The following is a 21,731-nucleotide window of genomic DNA, read 5'->3' as shown; positions in this document are numbered from 1 at the left end:
AGAACTTTCAAGTTGTTTTTGCATTTGCTTTACGACGAAGAAGTTGTACTGTAAATTGGCCACGAAAACGAAGTTACTTTGTCGAGATGGATAGAGGTCTTTAAATAAACAAACGTAACCGAAGTGTTCGGCAGACCGTTTTTAGGATACACAAGTAATGTCAGGAAATATTGTATAAATACGATAACTCATAATAAAATTAGTTTTCTCAACTTTAAGCTGTAGCGCACACCGCTGCAAAGCCACTTTCGAACATTCTTAAAAATAGCCAGCATGATAAACGGTTCGACTCCCGTCTGACAACATAATGAGGGCCAATAGAAAACATAATTTGATAGCGACATCAAATTATAATCATAATTTGTTTTCTCATTTTGGGTTTCACCTAACTTAAGTATAGCCCGCATACAAATTTACCGTTCTTCGTACAGTTACAAATATATCATGTACATAGTTGATATCGTAACCCATTAACATTAAGTTCTTCGAACAATACATATTTATGGTAAAACAATTATCTCAACCTTAATAAATGAAGTTTACGGTCTACGAACCATAATCAATATAGTACTGATACAATCTTTCCTCCAAAAATGTATGAAGAAAATCGTTTTCTCTTACGGTTAACATTCTTAACAACCCGTTGCTCATACAGTCCGGTCTACGAAAACCATAGTCACTATGGTCAAAACGTTATCAGACTACAGTACGGTTATGGTTAAGTACCATTATCATTATGGTTCAACCTGGAACGTATACCGTTCCAATAATGGTTCGGCTATCGTTTGGATTTATGCGGGAGGGTGGATGCTGATAAATTACAATTACAGATTTTGGTTTCCGTCAGGGTTGGGAAAAATCAAATTTTCAAAAAATCGAGGATGATCAAACTCACCCGCGATCTTACTTTTAAATTATCAGATGATAAAAACTCGCCAGCGATTAAGAATCGTTTGAAAATCGTATCTTGATTTGAAGCACTTACCGTTACATTTTGAACACTTTTTCCTTACTACCATGAAACCATAACGCCAAATAGAAGATATAACGGGACTGTTGACAATTGGCTGATCATAGTAAAGATTAATGTTTGAATGAAAATTCTGTGTTTATTATCGTTTGAGTACACTATTTGAGAAGTTGTCGCCGGCGACAACTCGCCTACTGTTTTCACGTGAAAAGTTTTCACATGAAAATTGCAATCATTATCGTCTGATTATGATTCAGCACAACACTGGTTTCCGTGATTGATTTCTTATTTTGACATCAGTTTGCTGTTGATTTCTAAACTATACGCCCAACCAGCAAATGTCAAATTGCGTACTGGGCATATGCAAAATTGTTAGTAAGTTTTTCTCACAATATCTGTTTAAGAAGCTTACATTTTTTTTCTATATGAATCTAACAATTTTACATCTGTCCACTTCTTATACAGATTTTGACATCCGCTGGTTGGGTGTACGAATTGATATAAAACTGATTATTTATTTCGTTATCAAAAACCAAAATAAAAATAAGTTTTCAATTTGCTCTCATCGACAGCAGAAATAGTTTTCAATTTGGTGTCACAATAAGATTATTCTACTGTAAAATTTTGTTATTTTAACCGTTAATTTTTCCACAACTTGAAAACAAGTTATCGATTTGATCTCAAGCTTTGCTTGGGCTGTTAATCATGTGACCAGCCCAATTTAGCGACGTGGGGATGGTAGCGGAAGGGTGGAAAGGTGGAAGCAGCACTACGAGGAACATTTAAATGGCGCGAGTGCAGGCAGTGAAAGTCAAAGCAACGCGCTGAAGCGGAGGAAATGACTACGTCAGTTCAGCGGACGATGGAAGCCAACCAACCCTCACCTTGAGGGAAGTTAAGGATGCCATCCAACAGCTAAAGACCAATAAAGCAACTGGCAAGGATGGTATCGTAGCTGAGCTCATTAAGATGGGACCGGAAAAGCTGGCCACTTGCCTGCGCAAACTGATAGTCAGAATCTGTGAAACTGAACTGCTAACGGGGGGTGGAATAAGGGGTCATATGCCTCATCTACAAGAAAGGCGACAAGCTGGAGTGTTAGAACTATCGAACGATCATTGCCGCCTACAAAGTGATATCCCTGATCATCTTCCGTCGTCTGTCACCATTAGTGAACGAGTTCGTGGGAAGTTATCAAGCCGGCTTCGTTGACGGCCGCTCAACAGCCAGATCTGTACTGTACGGCAAATCCTTCAAAAATGCCATGAATACCAGGTCCCAACGCACTATCTGTTCATTGATTTCAAGGCGGCATACGACAGTATAGATTGCGAATAGCTATGGAAAATTATGGACGAGAACAGCTTCCCTGGGAAGCTTCCCAAGTAGCGCACGCAACATCTTCCAAAAAGCATCAAGTTTCTATTCAGTTTCATTGAAGACATTGGAAAAACGTCAAAGTAAGAAAATGTTGCATCAAGCTGTCAAAAACGTTCGAATTGTGATCAATGTTTCATTAACATTGCAATGCAGTACGTGTTTGACATTTGGAAACAAACAACCAAAGAATACTGCCCTTCATGTTGCAAATACGAAACAAAATCATTAAGTTGCATATTTTTTACCATGTAACTTCAATGCGTCTTTCAAAATGTAATTATTTGTTTAAATTAAGTTGCAGATAAGTTGAGTGTGTCTTCAAGTTTAATTTAGCATCGTTCAACGTTTTGACAACTCACAACTTTTTCCTGTTATGGTGCAATCAAGTAACAGGAAACCCGAGTACAAAGCTTCATAATCGTATGGTTTTTATGGTGAGTCAACATGCAGTCCCTTCGAAGTGTTGAATGGTGCTGTGGTAGAGTGAAGGACTATCGATCACAAAGTCCATAAATCGAATCCAGTTTTATATTATTTTTTTTTTCCGCTGTAGTTTTTGCAATATTCTTGCAATTTAACTGCAATCGAAGGATGTTTCCGTAGGCTCCACCTCTTGCGATTTTTAGATTGCAAGAGAGATATTTGATGGCACATGTTCAGTAGTGAAACAAGTTGTGCTGCTTGGGTTACCAGACTGATCAAAGCATCGATGGATGGTGTACAAAACTGTGCGAATCGCGCCGGGGACTTTCGTGCCTGTTGTTCAACATTGCGCTAGAAGGTATCATGCGGAGAGTCGGGCATAATAGCCTGGGTACGATTTTCAACAGATACAATCAATTTATTTGTTTCGATAGACATTGTCGGCCGAACATTTGCAAAGGTGGCAGAATTGTACACCCGCCTGAAACGTGAAGCAACAAAAGTTGGACTGGTGGTGAATGCGTCAAAGACAAAGTACATGCTTGTGGGCGGAACCGAGCGCGACAAGAAGACAAGAAGGTGTGTGGCGGCGAAGGATGAAGCACGAGCTCGCCCAGCTCTACGGCGAACCCAGTACCCAGAAGGTAGCTAAAGCTGGAAGGGTAAGATGGGCAGGGCATGTTGCAAGAATGGCGGACAGCAACCCTGGAAAGATGATGTTCGCTTCCGATCCGGCAGGTATGAGACGACGTGGAGCGCAGCCAGCGATATGAGCTGACCAGGTAGAGAACGACTTGACGAGCGTGGGTCGCATTCGAGAATGGAGAGATGCGGCCTCGAACCGTGTATTGTGGCGTCAAATTATTGAATCAGTGTAATCTGTTTAGATGTAAGCCAAATAAAAGAAATGGGGATGGTATCGTTTGGCGTATTTTCAGACTGGCACCATTATTCTTGTGCCAAGGGTGTTGTGCTGCTTGGGAGGGTAGCTACCGATAACGAAACCTACGATCGAAGAGCAGAAAGGTGATACTGAACGCCTTGCTAAAACGAGTTCAGCTTGGACAGGAAATCAAAAGCGTCAACATGAACTCTTCAGACATCTTAGAAGTTTCTCAGCCAGCCTTGCTCCTCCTATTAACAGGCGATTATCACCCGTCAGTGCTAAAACAAATGGATGTTTGCTGTTTCGTTCCTGCTCAAACTAAACGCTTTCCAGATGCCATAGATTTCGACGTCCTGCGCTTCGATTACATCTCTCTCAATTCTGAACTTTCTATGATCAATTGGAATCAATAGCTCCAGGTGCCTTCTATCAATGGTAATGTTGCCCTGTTCTATGACAAACTGTATGAAGTTTTTCAATTGATGGTCCTTCGTCGCTGAAGTATTAATCACAGTATTAGAGAAAGCACTAGTGGATTGCTGAACTTTATGACAAGCGAAACAGACTAATGAAAGCATAAAAAATATACCTCGCTAAGAAAACCAACAAGAATAGGAATGTACTCCGATTGGTGGAATCGTCCTATTACGAGATTCTCGACTCTTGCTACTGTAGACACCTGGACAATTTGAAAAACAACCTTTCAATGTTTTGGAAGTTCGTAAAATCTCAAAGTCAACTAACCAAACCCACGAACCTTTTTGCACCATTCTTTCAGAGCGTATTCAACGCAACATCACTGCTTCAAGCCCACGAAGCAGGTTTCCAGAATGTCCCAGTCCATCAAATCCATCTTCCAAGCTTCCAGTTTCCCCACCTCGAAGTGTAAAAGCCCTTTGCGACCTTGATGTTTCCAAAGGCGCGGTAGTAGATGGCTTAAAGCTCTATCTTCTGAAGAGCTGTGTGGAATCTTTAGCGGCCCCGCTGCTACCACTTTTTAATCAATCGATAAAAAGACAATACATCCCCGGAATTATGAGAAACTGCAAAAATGATCCCAGTTCACAAACAAGGAAGAAAACTACCGCGGTATTTCCACAGATAACAGATATTGAAGCTAGAACAAATTTTATTGAAAATCCTGTGTAAACTTTTGAATTGATATACGTTGACCCACTACTGCCATCTACTCAACTGATTGCGGCAGTACCTAAGGATGCAGCTGAATTACAACCATCGAAAGCAGCCAATGCATTTGACAGCCGAATTCGGGCTGCGTTTTCAATAACAATGATCCTTGCGCCATCTCCAATCGATTGTCAAACGCGCTCCCAATTTAAAATGCATTTGAATTAACGGTTGCGGATGTTTACACACATATGGGATGCCAGCCTCAATATCTGTTATCTGTGGTATTTCTATGCTGTCCTGGTAAACTCCTGGAATCTATGATCCAGAAAGTCATCTTATTTGCAACAAAACTTGCTATATCGGAACACCAGCATGGTTTTGTTCCATGTCGTTTGACCACGACCAACCTGGGGTGGCATTGCGCATCTCGATTCGAACGTAATTCTATCGAGTCAAACATGTTTGGCATTACGGCTTTCGATTCGATCTCGAAAACGACTCATCGTTCGAGTATGCTTGAGGAGGTACAAGAATAACGAGATGTTTTGGCATTATGGAAACTCGATAGCACACAGAAAAACGACTCAAGTCGAATGAAAAACAATCGTCACCTTTATAGCTTTCGAATGTTGTTCGAGAGTCTTTTCTTGCTAAAAGTTTTTCATTATATTTGTTATTATTTCTCTACGGGAAGAGAATAAATGCTTCATTATTATATCTTGAATGAAAGAATGTCATTAATATACCTATTTTTATAGTTTTCAGACAGTATACAATCTCTAATTATCTCGTAATCTGCGTGAAAACGTGTATATTCCAAAATCTACGACAAAAATAGTTGACTTTAATAAAATAAAACGCGCAAGAGTTTTAGTACATTTAACTTAAACACATGGGAACACCAAATTAATTACACGCAGATGAAATTACTTTTAATCTCTCTGTTTACTCACATTCGCCCAGGTATCTGGCAACCCCAATCCTACCCACTACGTTTGACAATAGCCAACATCTTTGAGTTTCCCATTGTTTTTATTGAAATTGGGTTTCCCACTGACAATTCTTTTTTGTAAACAAATCACTATTCCGAAGTATTTTTTCCAAATAGACGTAATTATTTTTCATCATTTTTCAAGAACTTGTGCGAAAGTATGAATGCGAGGTGTATTTCAACAAGAATATTGATGTCTTTAATAAATTTTCATATCTAAATCGACACCAAGGGCTCTACTTTGCCAAAATATTATGATATTTAAAATATATTTTCAATGGCAGGTTTCAACGATTATGATTACGCCTTCGTATTAAATTAATTGATGATTTTGATGCTGGCATCAGAAACATGGCCGCTTCGCAGACCCCTGCATTCGCCATGCGCTGAAGGTTGTCTCTCCAGCGGGTGGCATACTAAACACGGAGACATCTCTCTCTTATTCTCTCTGTTTACATTTCGTTTGACAGAACATATTCGATTGAGCTAGTACAACACCATTCGAAATCTTGTACTGCGACTGAATGAAGTCGAACGAAATACATAATGCCGCAATTTTTTCGAAACGAATGCAAAAACGTACGAATCGAGTGATTTGATTCGCAATGATGCGAGATGCGCAATATCACCCCTGCTATATTAATCTAACGTGCTGTTTCGTGAAGTCGAACGGCGAAATCAAGTTGATTCGATTTATCTAGATTTTTCAAAAGCATTTGACTACGTACCACATCGTCATGCTGTGGATAATTTACGACACATAAGCTTTCAAGACTGGGTAGTGGACTGGATTCTATCCTATCTGACCGGCAAAACAGCTTACGTTGAAACAAACTCTTCCCGACCCGAATCCTTCAACATTCCTTCGGGTGCTCCGAAAGGCAGTGTGCTGGGGTCGTTAATATTTGTACTCTACATAAACAACCAGTGCCTTCGACTCTCCTCTGCAAAACTACTGTATGGTGAGGATATTTATCTTTATCTTTATCTTTATTTGGAACAGGGAACAGCCCGCTTGAGTAAAACAAAATCCTCTCCTCAAACTGGCGCAATACCTCCTCTTCTTTGAATATCAACAAAAATTACAATTTCCAACAAATACAATATTTCTTAATTCAATACAACTTCACAATTTGAAAATACTTAATTAAATATCCTGACCAACTATCTATCAGGGGGTATTTGTGTTAGGAACGCCAAGTATTCGGTAAAACATTTTCCGAAGATTGGAAACGAGAGAGGTGAAAATCAAATTCAGTAGCACTTCGATACGGGTCATGTTGGTGAATGGCTCGTTATGCCCATGATTAGAACGAGCACCCTAAACGAACAAAAAAGAATTAACCCTAAGCTGACGACGAGGCGCATTTAGGTTCAAAAGCGAGAGCAAATTTCTGGATTGTAGAAAGTCGGAGATAAATAAAGCCCTGGATACATCACGACGCTCATTCAACAACTCTAACCCAATGAGCTTGCAGCGGTCATGGTAACTTGGTAGGTTGTGTGGATCATGCCAGTGGAGATGCCGTAACGCGAAACGAACAAATTTGCGTTGGATTGCCTCGATACGCCGGATACTGTTTTTGTAAAATGGTGACCAAACAACAGAAGAGAATTCCAGAATCGATCTTACCAAGGAACAATACAGTGCTTTCAAACAATGGATATTCCTGAAGTCTTTTGATATGTGGATAATGAAACCAAGCATCTTAGAAGCTTTGGAGGACACGAAAGCAACATGATCGTTGAAAGATAGTTTTGAATCTAATAGTACGCCTAGATCCTTAACGACGCTTTCTTATTTGAGATTCGTTGTTCCAACTGAAATAACTGAAAATTTGTCAGCATTTGTCAGAAATGCATTTCTGCCGATGCTTATCATCAATTACCTTCGCCTATACTATCGCTGGAATGGAGCTGAAACGTGCGTCGTCGGTCCGAGACTTGGGAGTCGTGATAGATGGTAGACTGCATATCAGTGAGCATATTTCTATAATAAGTGAGGCTTGGGCAGTTTTCGGATTTGTTCGACGTAATGCATCACAGTTAACAGATATATACGCATTGAAGTCACTGTACTGCGCCCTTGTGCGCAGTATTCTTGAGTATGCTGCTCCTGTTTGGGATCCTTACCATACTTCACAAGTTATTCGTATTGAACGTATTCAAAAATCATTCATCCGTTTTGCGCTTCGGAACTTACCGTGGATTGCTCGCTGTCAGCTGGTGGATCTTGAATTATTCAGAGGCGCATCCACGTTCCGAGTCGTGGGTAGGACAAATAGGAAATGCCAATTTGGGAAACAGTTCTGGAAAAAGAATTCCTAGCCTCTTCAAGATAAGCTTCCGAGCCTCTTGAATGGAGACTTCCGAGCCTCTTGAAGGAAGGATTCCAAGCCTCTTAAAGGGAGGCTTCCAAGCCTGTTAAAGGGAGGCCTCCGAGCCTTTTTAAAGCCGGCTTTCGAGCCCTGAAAAGGGGACTTCAGAGCCTCTTAATAGGAGGCTTCTGATCCTCTTGAGAAAAGGCTTCCGAGCCTCTTGAAGGGGGGCTTCAGAGTCTCTTGAAAGCGGATTTCGAGCCTCTTTAAAGGCTTCTAAGTATCTTGAAAGTACGTTTCTAAGCTACTGAACCTCTTGAAAGTAGTCTCCAAGCCTCTTGAAAAAGGCTCCGGAGCCTTTTGAAGGGGGCTTCCCAGTCTCTTGAAAGGAGGCTTCCGAGAAGCGTAGAACGATTCTTCTAATTCTCTTGCAACGAAGCAACTGAACTTTTCGAAAAAAAACATCCATGCCTCTCAAATGGAGACTTTCGTACCATCAGACTCTAGATTTTAGTTCAGAAGCGAATAGATTGATTGCATTGAAGTTTTTTTTTTAATTTGTTCATTCGACGTTTTGTCCTTTTGATCTTTTTATCGCCCTTTATACACTGTGCTCGTTTTGGAGGGCAGGATTCAATAGGCTTTGATTTACTAATCGTCATGCATATTATGTACAAGACTTGAAATAAAAAAAATCACAATTATCAAACTTTATCAATAAGTTTGATTGGAATTGTAATACAGTCGACTCTCTACATCACGATGTTCTATTTCTCGATGTCTCTCCCTATGTCGATGGTTTTATCGGTCCCTTCAATCTACATACATTTGGGATTTCTACATCTCGCTAACTTCTCTATCTGGATATCTTCTGGTCATATTTTGTTCAAGATTCTCACTTCCTATGTCGATATATTCGAATTTCTAGACTACTAGACCAGTTTTGGACAATAACAAACACAACAAAAAAAAGAGATGACATTTGTTTTGTTATCGTTTTTCATTGCAACGAGCTTTTATCGATCTAGTAACTCTTTCAATTTTCCTTCCTCTCCTTATATCGATGGTCCCTTCATTATCGAGATGTGGAGATGCGACTGTAGAGCCGCCACTACTCATTCTTGTCCAAGGTACCCCCTGGGGCCGGCGAAGGTACCCCCAAGTGTACATGTACCCCAGGTTGATATAGATTACCGAGACTTTCAGCCTGAGGCTGGCTCTTCTCGAAGAATCTGTTTTCGGAGCTCAGAACCCTTTAAGAGCGGTCTTCGGTATGTTTCTGGCTCCTCAGATTTCAATAGACCTTTTGAGGTTTGAAGAAGACTTTTTCCGTGGGCTTTGAATAATCCATTCAATCGTGCTTAATCATAACGTCTAAAATATTTAATTAATCGTATTTGCAGATTTTAGCATTGGCGTAAATAAGGAGGGGCCGGGGGGGGGGGGCTGGCCCCCTCCAGACCTACTTGTGGTCCCCCCCAGAAAATTTTGAAAAGTAATTCCAACTTAGTCAGTTTTTATTTCATTTACATATTTCTTAATTTTGATTATGAATTCTATAAACATATTTTTTGTTGCGTTATCACATCTATGATCATTTGTTCAGCAAAACATCGAAATATTTAAACTGGACCCCCGGGGACATTTTCTCGATTTTTAAGCTAAAATCAATGCCGCTTCTAATTCAGTTGCTAGCTTAAAATAATAAATTTGTTCTGCATTTGTTTGACTAGTATCCTGGTCGCATAGAAACATAATTGTATTAAGATATAAATATTTCTGTTCTATTAAACTACAGTGAACTCTCCCTAACTCGATATTCTGTAACTCGATATTTTCTCTAACTCGATGAAATTCAAAGTCCCTTGAATCTAGCATATTGCGCTCCCTCCGTAAGTCGATATCTCCCTTACTCAATATTCTCTAAGTCGAAGTAATTTTCCCAAGCATTTTCACCTCGCTAACTCGATGTTGTCAGAAACAGTACATGCACGACATAATTAGAAGTTAGAAGTGAAAAGTGATAAGCGAGAAGTAAGAAGTAAGATATGAGACGTGAGATATGCGACGTGAGATATGAGACGTGAGATATGAGACGTGAAATATGAGACGTGAGATATGAGAAGTGAGAGAGGAAAAGTTAGAAGTGAGAAATATAACGTGATATATGGAAAGTGAGAAGTGAGAAATGAGAAGTGAGAAATTTGAAGTAAGAAGTGAGAAATAAGTAGTGGAAAGTGAAAAATACAAAGTGAGAAGTGAACAATTCGGAGTGTGAAGAGAGTTATGAGAAGTGAAAAGTATGAAGAGAGAAAGTTTGAAGTTAGAAGTGAAATAAGATAAGTGAGAAATGAGAAGTCAGAAGTGAGATATAAGAAGTTATATGTGAGAAGTGAAAAGTGAAAAATGAGAAGTGATATGTGCGAAATCAGAAGTGAGATGTGCGTTGTGAGAAGTGCGATGTGCAAAGTGAGAAGTGAGATGTGCAAAGTGAGAAGTGAGAAGTGTAAAGAGAGAAATGAGAAGTAAGAAATGACACATGAGTAGTTGGAAGAGAGAAATGAGAGGTGAGAAGTGAGAAGTTAACAGTACGGAGATCGAGAAGAGAAATGAGAAGTCAGAAGTGAGATATAAGAAGTTTTATGTGAAAAGTGAAAAATGAGAAGTGATATGTGCGAAATCAGAAGTGAGGTGTGCGTTGTGAGAAGTGAGATGTGCGAAATTAAAAGTGAGAAATGAAAAGTTAAAAGTGAGAAGTGAGAAATTCGAAATGAGAAGTGTAAAGTGAGAAATGAGAAGTAAGAAGTGACAGATGAGTAGTGGGAAGTGAGAAATGAGTAATGAGAAGTGAGAAGTTAACAGTACGGAGATCGAAGCGAATAGTGAGAAGTGAAAAGTATGAAGGTAAAAGTGAGGAGTGAAAAGTTAGAAATTAACAGTGATGAGTAAGAAATGAGAAGTCTGATGTGAGATATAAGAAGTTATAAGTGATAAGTAAGAAGTGGAAAATGAGATGTGAGAAAGGAGATGTTCGACGTGAGAGGTGAGAAGTTAATAGTGAAAAGTGTAAAGTGAGAAGCGAGTAGTAGGAAAGGGAGATGAGAAGCGAAATGTGCGATGAGAGAAGTAAGAAATAAGTAGTGAGAAGTGAAATGTGAGAAATTTTGGGGTGAGAAGTAAGTTGTGAGCAGGGAATAATAAGTGAGAAGTGAGGGCCGAGAATCAAAAAGTGAGAAACGGTATTCTTTCATTTTTCTTCTTTTTTTCTCTTTCTTCTTCTGTCTTTCTTCTCCTGTCTTATATCTCTCCACTCACTTCTCACAACTCACAACAACATTATTATCCTCTCTCCTTCTCACCCCTTGCTTCTATTTTTCTCACTACTCACATCCTTATTCTCACTTCGCAACTATCACAACTCACTTCTCACCATTTTCTCCTCACTTCTCACTTTCCACTACTCACATGTTGCTGCACACATCTCACTACTCAATACTCACTTCCGTTTCTCAGTACTCACTTCTCACTACTCTGTACTCATTTAAAAAATCTCATTTCTCACTTCTCAGTTCTCGCTGTTCACTATTCACTTCGAACATCTCTCTTCTCACTTCACTTAATAAGGAAACAAATTTTAACTGTTCGGTTAAACGGCATTCGGCCAAATATAAATGTGTTCCCTATCTCGATACCTCCCTAACTCGATGGTCCCTTCAATATCGAGTAAGGGAGAGTTCACTGTACCATCCGCTTCAAAAAAGACTGAAGCAACTACATCAAAATGAGCACATGTACACAAATCCGGTCAATGAAATTTCGAACGACCATTCTTTCGAAAATCTTCGAGTTAATCGCAAGGTATGCCGCAAAACAGTTGATCAAATTCCTATGGAGATTTCTGCTCTCGCTATATAATTCTGGCACAGAAAAATATAAAATTATAAAACTTAAGAATCTTTGTTACAATGACAGAAAAATCAACAACGCATTCCATTGAAAGTATTAGGACAAAACTTAGGCAACCTTCGCACTCACAACAGAGATTGCATTGAAGACATATTTTTATAATCCTCAAAAGATCTTGTTCCATTTAATTTTTTGGCGATTTCATAAGGATCATCGGAAAACTCTTTTGTGCCTGCTTTAGTTAGAATTTGTTTTTTAGGATAAAAAAAAATAGATTTACAAACCAGTTCGCATCAGAAAACATTTCTTTTGCAGCACAATTCAGATCGATTTGGTTGCTTCTCAAGTCTCTTTAATTTTTGCAGAGAAATCTATCAGCTATTCAGAAAACCATAATAAAGCCTCTTCCTAACGTCAGTAACTACAAAAACCCTATGTTATTCTGGAATTTGATTTATGACTCATAATTTTATGACTACTGGATTTTATGACTCATAAAAAACACTTTAGGATTCCAAATTTGTGTTCATCGGTACTTAACTATTTTAGCACATAGCATACATTTTGGAATTGCATGAATACTTAAATTCTTATATTGATTATGACAAAATTTCGTGGAATTTATTCCACATCTAAAGAGTTTCAAAAATTTCAAGTTTCAAAAAAATCGAGATCTTTATGCATTAAGTAATCATGGAAATGCTTTAGAAATATACTCATATCGAATTTCATTTATAGATAATTCGAAGAAGATTCTTGAATCTTAGATTACACACTTATCTACATTTAGTAACATGGAGAAGCCAAGTTGACACAGACACAGCGTTTTGAAGCAATCACAGCATCATTGGAAATCAATTGTATTATTCGCGATTTTTTTTATGTTAGTTCTAGGACGAATGAGCGATAAACTTAGTCAAACAATTTCTATTGCAATCCATGCGCACAGTGATTTAAATCGCCTTTGAAAATTACATCCCACCAGCTGGTGCCATGGCCCCCCTAGACCGAGACTCTAGTTACGCCTATGGATTTCAGCAACTTCTATTTCACCTCTGTAAAACATAGACATCTTTGAGCGCTTTAGGGATTTTAAAGTGCCTGAAGTCCTAAACAACAATCAATCAGTAGTCTATTGCTTTAGGATACCAAAAACATCTATGATTATTGTTTGGACTCTGATTAACTTAAAAATCATCTTCTGCTAACACACGAATTCTTGCCATCCAATGACTTCATATGTTCTTACCAGAATCATGGGTAGGACAATGCTTTGACTGTCCCACCCAGGAAAATTCATGCGTAGGACATGTCCTACCTGTCCCACCCACTCCCGGCGCCACTGATTATTATCAAGGAGGCGGCTGAAACTGAAAAGGTTATTGGTACACGACATACTTGAAGGATACATCGATTGCTCGTATCTCCTCTCGGAAACCCAACTTATCACTCCTACAGGGTTGCTGGAAATCGCATCGTATTAATCACATTCACTCATTGTCCCCAGTGCAGCTCTCAGCTGAATAAGCTGAAGATGCATCGTGAATGAATGAATAACTCCCAACGGTACTCTGTATGAGAGTAACTCACGCGAGAACGTTTTTCGTGCAGTTTATGTTGGAATTATTTCGGGTTCGATCCATTCGTATCATCGAGTGGTGGTCCCGACACTCGATTGTGAATGGTGATCGGTTGGCGATTGAAGAAGAACGATTCATTTCTACTTACCTCTCGCATCAGTCGCGAAAGTCTAAAGGGGAAGATGGCTGGTGCCATTTATGGGCTCATTTATGGGTACAACAGCCCTTTAAGTTCCTGTTTGAGAAACATGCATTGTTTTAAAATTGGGAATAAAACGTAGCATAATTTTAGTCTGTACGATACCATCGAGACGATTCAATAAATAAATAAACTTCGTCCAATAACCAATAAACATTAATCAACTTCTACTGTACGTTCTCGAGCACGGCAAGCGCTGTTGATGTTTGATGAGAAACGCCTATTAGAAGAGTCCCGATTGGAAGATGAACGCACGCACGTAGAGCACTAAAAGAAAAAGATTTTGCGGATAGGAAAAAAAGAGGAGTACCGCTGAATGACCAGGGGAGTTCTAAAGCGAGTTGTTCAGCAAACGAAAGTATAGGGGGCGTGCTCGGAGTACGTTTTAAATTTAAACAGTAGATGCGTCGAACCTAGAAATGGCGATACGAATATCACAGACAAACAGACATAACACTCGTGCAATTTTCATCGTTCACTGATTTACTGGTCAATATAAATAATTAGTTCGCCAATAACTTACTCGTGGCTCGCGCATTGGATATGCTGGAGTTTGACGTTTGCTCACTACCGCCATCTGGTTCGTGATTTACCCAACTTAGTGAAAACAACAGATGTGATTAGTATTTGTACGACGATGAATTTGACGAAAGAATGTTCAATGTGTTCTGTCTGTCTGTTTATCGAAATTTTGTATCTATTTCCTGATGTTTTGATATTTGACCGTATCGATGTTTTGTAGGTGATATCAGATTTAGATATTTTTGCTTCGAATAACATTATCTTTATCTATTACTAGCGAAAGAAACCCAGCTTTGCCCGGGTGTTGAAAATGTCACAATGAACTATTTGAAGCACCGCACTCTAGTTGTTTTGTTTTCCTCAACAGACTTAAATTAGTATTCTAATGATTTGTTTACATTTCCCCATTATATTCACCAACTTTTTGTATACACAAACCTTGCGGTTCCCAAAACGAATCGATTAGAGAAAAAATCTTGCAAATCGGTCAACCCGTTCGCGAGTTAAATCGTCAGAAAGGAAATCTTAACTCATTTTTATTATGAGTTTGGGTGTCCTTCCTGAAGATTTAACTCACGAACGGGTAAACAATCGCATCGAAATTGATCTAGAGTGCGGTGCCGCAAATATTTCAATATGTGACATTTGTATCACAAAACATCCGAGCGAAGCTTTATATGTTTCGCTAGTCTGCAATAAAAACTGCTCTAGAACCTACAATCGGCGATGCGCTGAATCACCGGTAGTGGAAGCAGTACTTGCCATCGACGCGAGAATGCTAGCGTCCTCTCTTTTGCCGAAAACTTCTGCTACTTTGGTTTGGGTTTAGTCGATTAAGATCTTTAGCGTATTATGGCAACCTTGAATCGCTAATACGGCTGGCCTGAACTGCCACTAACCGCAAGTCGAGCACATCTGGAAAAAAAAAGTACGAATTAGAAAACTGCTTGCAAATTTTTATAATTTTTCTCTTTAAAAATTGGGTACATATAAGTAATTTGGATCAGCTTTAAACGTCACACATCAAAGTTTGTTTAAATGTTCAATGAATCATAGTGGCTAGAAAGTGATAATCTCACTTTTCGTGTTGAAAATTTCAATGTTACTGGCTTGCGATTACATTTCATCTCAATGAAAAAAGTAACTGCAAGTTAGTCACATTCCGTTAAGCACAGCTCAAGTTTGTAAAAAATGTTTAATGCTTTGATAACAGACACTGCATGAAATCTGAACGTTTTGAAAATCTTGGATGCTGAAAAAGTCTACATCGCAGATTTTCGTTAAGAATTCCGAAAGAATTTCTGCAAGTATTTCGAAAAGAGTTCCTCTAAAAATTTTGTATAATTTTACTACAACAATGCTTGCCAAAAAGGAGAATTCCAAACGATTTGTTAGAATTTCTTCATAGAATTGTTGAAGGATTTCCTGAAGGAACTTCCGAAATAATTTCTAGAAAAATTGTCAAAAACATTTCCTGAGGAATCCCTGAAGAAATGTCTAAAGGAATGCGAGCGGAATTTTCTTAATTATTCCTGATTGAGTTTCAAAAAGATAACTGATAAACAAAAAAATCACTATAAAAAAAAGTTTCCAAAAGCATTTTAGGAAGATTTTCTTAATGAAATTCTTTAAAGATTTCTCGAAGGAGAATCTGAACGGATTTTCGAAAAGAATTTCTAAAGGAATTTCAGAAGGAATTGCTGTGAGATTTTCTATAGTAAATTTCCAAATGAATCACGGCAGCGTTCAAAATTGGCTGCCACAATGGTAGCTCTAGCACTTCACTTGATAATGATGATTATGATGGTCCCGCCACATACCCCTACAAAGGTTTGAGCCAAACGATTTATCTTTAAGATATTTATATAATTGTGATGAATTCAATCAGATTTTGCAAAACAATAAACGATCCGACAGATTCTGAAGGGTTTTACTTTAATTCCATTCCACTTTAGTTTCGAAGGAATTTCCAATGGAATATCCGAAGCAATTGCTAGATTTCTCTTGAAGTTTTCTTCGGAAATTACTTCAGAAACTTCTGCAAGAATTCATGATTTCAATCGAGAATTCTTCCAGAAATTCCATCTGGAATTTCCCCTGGAATTCCTTCAAAAATTACCACAAGAATTGTTTCGGAAATTTCTCCAGGATTTATCAAAATTGGAGGAAACGCAGTTTTTTTTTCAAGAAAATTTGGGGCGTAGGTTATATAGTTTATTTAAGTTATATTTAAGTTTCAGGTAAAATGTTCAGTTTGGTGAAAGACCCACATTTTGTTTGCCTTATTTTATATATTTTATCGACAGAATGACGCTAGCATAGTAGAATGACAGTTGACCCATGCAGAATAAGAGTGTATCCCATATAATTTAAAAATGTAAATTGAAAATACTAGGCGAACTTAGGGTTAGAATAGGTAAAACATCGGTACCCCTAAAACCTCTATTGTAATTTGATCGGTTTATAATAATTCGAGAACCAATTATGCAAAGTCAAATCGCAAATCTTACAAAGTATTTGTCATATTTGAAATCGATATTCCAAAAATAGTTGCTTTAATAATTACTATTTGAAACATAAACATGCCAGTCAATCAGAGAAAACTTATTTCTATGTCTGGTCGAATAGGTTGGAAATCTCTGCCGTAAGTACACTGTTGGTGCTGCCAATGGACGATGGATGTGAACGATTCCGGCGTCATCGTCGTGGAGCAACGAGAGACAACGTTTGTGGCTGGTTTTAGTGGTTAATGGGATATCGGGTGAGGCAGCAGCCAAAAGAAGTTCACTAGTGTGTGCGAACTTTCGGACACCTTACTTAATGGGTGTTTTTGCTAGTTTTATTTTGGGCGGGAAGAGTTTTTTTTTGCTGCCAGGAAGTAATAAGATTCAAGAGATTGAAGATTATTTTCAAGTGCTTCTTTATTATGGCATTACGCTATTTGTGAGCAAGCTTCGTTTAGGGTCAAGTATATCTATATATTGTTACTGCCGATAGAAATTGAATCGGATTTATTTCTATTTTCTATCTCGTTGCAGCATGTGATTGATTCAATATTTGAGTTGATATCATTATTTTTAAATACAACAATCAGAATCCGGATTTGCTTATTGTTTTAGCTGCAAGCCACATTCATTATAGACAATATAAGTTTGCGTCACGATGACTGGCGTTATCAATGGTTTGAAAAAACCAAAACTACAGGATTGGAATGAAGTAATTCACTACTACGCCAGAACTCAACATGATTCGGAGCTCTCGCATGTTGCGTCACATGATATATACGTCATCAGTCTGAATAATTGGTTAGTTGTTTATGAGATCTTAATGATCACACTTCACATGGGAAGCAAACAATTTTAAATGCTAATGATCTGGTCCGACGCCTCCAACAAAAGGTTCAGTAGCCGACTAGGTATCGATTTACCGTTACTGTTACCAATTCACCTAAAATAAGCCGGTGTTATTTTGTACTAAGTGCCGACAGACATTTAAATAACGTCGTCATGAGAAGCGAAAAATATTACAGAGACGCTAGAAAGAAAGAAACGAAATTTTCTGAAACCCCTCTTCAGAGAAATGCTAATAACTTAGCCGGGCAAACTCTAATCTTCTCGCGGTTTTCTGCAGAACATTCTGTATTAAATTCTTGAAAAGCTGGATGAGTATCACAGTTCTTCATCGTAAGTTGTGCCGTCCTGCAATTCACTGTTTTTGGAATTTTCTGCATACTTTTTTGCATATAAACTTCCAACAAGTTTGGCACCACCCAAACATTGACCGATTTGGCTGAAATTTGGTCCACAGCATCAGGGCACCAAATAGAACCGAATAAGAGGGTGGCCCATCAAAAAAATTGTAAAAAGTTTTTCCCATACTAATTTGAGCCACCCTAGTGGATATGTAACGCATACGCATCACGTTTGTATTTCATAAGCCGATCAATTGAGTTTCATACGACGCGTTTATGAACTTCACCAGGTAGCTTTTGTGAAAAAAAATATACACTGAGGATACTGATCGTAAGATTTTCATACGACAAAATTTATGAGAATGTTTTATAAGATTGGAACTATGAAAATGTTAAGATCATATTTCGGTCAAATTTATCCTTTTATCGCATATCCAACAAAACGATTCCTTGAAGCGTCAGTGGGCGTGTGGTGTGATCACACGCCTCCTAATCACGACGTCCATGGTTCGAAACCAGGTTACACTTTTTTTAAACAAACTTGAAATATTTCATAAGATTTTCGTATGAAATGCATTCTATTAGTGAATCGTATGAAAATCAATACATTTTCTTGTGGCAAAATTTCAAAAGAGAATCGTATGATGGTCTTACGACCAGTATCCTCAGTGTACGCATGTCAATGTGAAAGCAAAATGGCGTACGAACAGAAGTTACTGTTGCGTCTCAAAATGTCGGCTGAAGCTTTGCCTGTGTTTAAAGGTCTAGATTTATAAAACAAATTTCAATAATATACCTTTCGCTATCAATATTGCTTTAGAGTGATCACAGCGACTTTGATCTTTTGGTAAAAAGTGTAGATTTGTGGTGCCTTATCCAACGCTCAGGAGTAGCGTAAAATTATGACGTCATATGGACGTGAATTTCTAAGTGGTCCGGAAAAAAAACGTAAAGTTTGTATTCTACAGAATCTTAAAACAGACCAACATACTTCCAAAGCTGTACTTTTATAAGCAACATCCAATCAGTCTACAAAACTGGTCAAAGTGAAGGTGACCAAAATAAATCCAAGGCAGTGGCCGATGTGTCGCACGGTTATCAGAGATAGCCAGCCGAGATTTCTAACAGTAGTATTCAAAGGGCTAGGAATGCACGCTCAAATATTACGGGAATTGGCGTCGATGTTGCGGAAGAAACTTAGAAGATATGGCCACCGCTAGTGCCCAAACATTTGAGCGAAAAGTGTTCAAGAAGAGAATAACATTCCAACGACTTGAAGAACGTTAAAGTTTTTCAACAGAAGTTTTTAAAATCGCCTTAAGAGAACTGTATTCGGGATCAAGCTATTCCAAGGATCAGATCTGGAACTTTCTTCAGAACAATATTTGCACACATTTTTACTAAATTTGTATTATAATAGAAAACCTTATGAAAATAAAATTGAACAAAACTTGCAAAAACCCTAATTTTCTCAACACATGAATAAGACTATAAAGCTGATTATGACAAACATAGTACTAGATACCGTACGTATTTCATTATAAAACAAAACAAGAACCATAATGGATTCATACGAACACAGTATGACTTTCATATTGTTATAAATCATTTATCATACGGAGCGTTTATGAAATTCATTATAATATATTGTAAAAAAACACACATGATGATTACCACGTGCATTCATACGACAATCGTATGAAATTCATAATATTTTTTTTTGTAAAATTTCATACGCAATTATTATGAAAATCAAACTAGTAATTTCCTCAGTGTACATGTGGCGTTAAAGTTACAATGGACGGAAAACGATATATGCTCATTGTACCATACCAAACGTTTTAAGGTCCTTTAAGGACAATACTCGCGGAATTCAAATTTGTAAGCACTCGCGTTTTCAAGGACATACCACTCAATACAAAAGTAACGTACAACTGTCATTTTTTATTATTCCACGCGTGTTGCGACGCAGCAAAATTGAAATATCAAAAATAACAGTTGTGCATTGTTTCCGTATTGATTGGTGTGCCCTTGAAAACGCGAGCACTTATAAACATGTATTCGGTGAGGATTGTCCTTAAGGGCAACGTGTTTATATAAAAACATAATTGTACATAACATGTGTAAGAAATTATTAACAAATTAGTCCCATGACATCGAAATGACATTTCCCGCCACTGCTCATATACCAATAACTTTCGCGAAATGGATGATTTCGCGGCCTGTGTTATATATGCCAGTGAAGCGTTTGTACGCTTAATGCACCTTTAAGATATCAGACATAACTCAACTCCATAAATTTAAAAATCTGCCCAGTTCCTTTTTACACTGCTTTTTATATAACGTTAACGAATCACTGTCCTAGCCGGCAATGAGATGTATTTTGTTACCGGAAAGCTCATGAGGCTTTTTTCAAAACGCTTTTTAGCTGGCTGCTCTTAAGGAACAACACATCACGCTGAGGGTGGCTGGGTTCGATTCCTGGTGCCGGTCTAGGCAATTTTCGGATTGGAAATTGTCTCGACTTCCCTGGGCATAAAAGTATCATCGTGTTAGCCTCATGATATACGAATGCAAAAATGGTAACCTGGCTTAGAAACCTCGCAGTTAATAACTGTGGAAGTGCTTAATGAGAACACTAAGCTGCGAGGCGGCTCTGTCCTAGTGTGGGGATGTAATGCCAATAAGAAGAAGAAGAACATCACGCGTCGACTAATCAAAATACTGGTGTGGACAGTGCGTATAGACGCGTAGTACATTGTAAGTTTGTCCCACTACTAGGGCGTTTTGCCTCGTCAAAATGTTAGATGTTTCATCAAAATGTGGAAAATTTCGGTTTTTCCTACCTTCCTATCTATTATTCTGACACGTTTTTCGCCTAACCTACATAATTTTAGGTCTTGTTTTGTTACGGCTCTCTCAAACACGGTAAATATGATGCAATACCCAAAAGGCGTTTTGGAGCCTATATGGGTGGCATGCTTACGTGAGGATATCGATCTTTGAAACCTAATTTCGCCTTGGTACTTGCCACGGTGTTGTTCTGGAAGGTTCTGCAGATGGGTGGCGTTGCTGTGGCGGTGGCCACCGTATCGGAGTCGGCCAGGTTCTTGAGATGGTCGTCGAACGGAATTCGGGCTTGACTTGAAGTCGTGTCCACGCAGATCAGATTTCCACAATGGTGGAAGGCGAACGGCTTTGTCGCGGAAGTCGGAGGACTCACCAAGCGCTTGGTCCGATGTCGTCTTTTTCGATTGTACGACAATTTCCCGAAAACCAATTCCCCGAATGCAATTTTCCCGAATGCAATTTCCCCGAATGTAACAATTCCCCGAATGCAATTTCCCCGAATGTAACAAATCCCCGAAAATAAAGTATTTTTTGCAAACGCATAATTGTCATCGGTTATAAACGCCCGAACAGAGAAGCGTTCAAATATTTGTTCCAGAGTGTCTCTTTGGAGATGCCGAACATGATCATATTTTTCGATAGTATTGTATGTCCTTGATCTTCCTTATTGTTAAATTATAAAGATATTAGATTAAAGTGTTTTCCTATTAATTTTTTTTTCTAAAATAATCGAACAAAGGCTGAATTTCTTTGGTGGAGTAGAATCGCGAACGGAAATTCCGATTGAAAGCATTATGGTAAAAATTTGTGAAATCAAACTTTTGTCCTATGTAAGGTCTATCCCTTCTTAGGAAGTTACTGTAATCGTGGATATGAATCCTTAA

The 21,731-nt window shown here is 38.4% G+C and overlaps 1 protein-coding gene across 1 annotated transcript in view; it reads left to right on the top strand.

The window, feature by feature from the left end:
• Positions 1 to 21,731, top strand: part of LOC134205441 (serine/threonine-protein kinase Smg1-like) — a 103,720-nt gene that overhangs the window by 44,432 nt on the left and 37,557 nt on the right.

The sequence above is a fragment of the Armigeres subalbatus genome, chromosome 1 (genome assembly GCF_024139115.2).
Source record: "Armigeres subalbatus isolate Guangzhou_Male chromosome 1, GZ_Asu_2, whole genome shotgun sequence".
Lineage (NCBI taxonomy): Eukaryota > Metazoa > Arthropoda > Insecta > Diptera > Culicidae > Armigeres > Armigeres subalbatus.
This window is presented reverse-complemented; position numbering and strand designations above follow the sequence as displayed.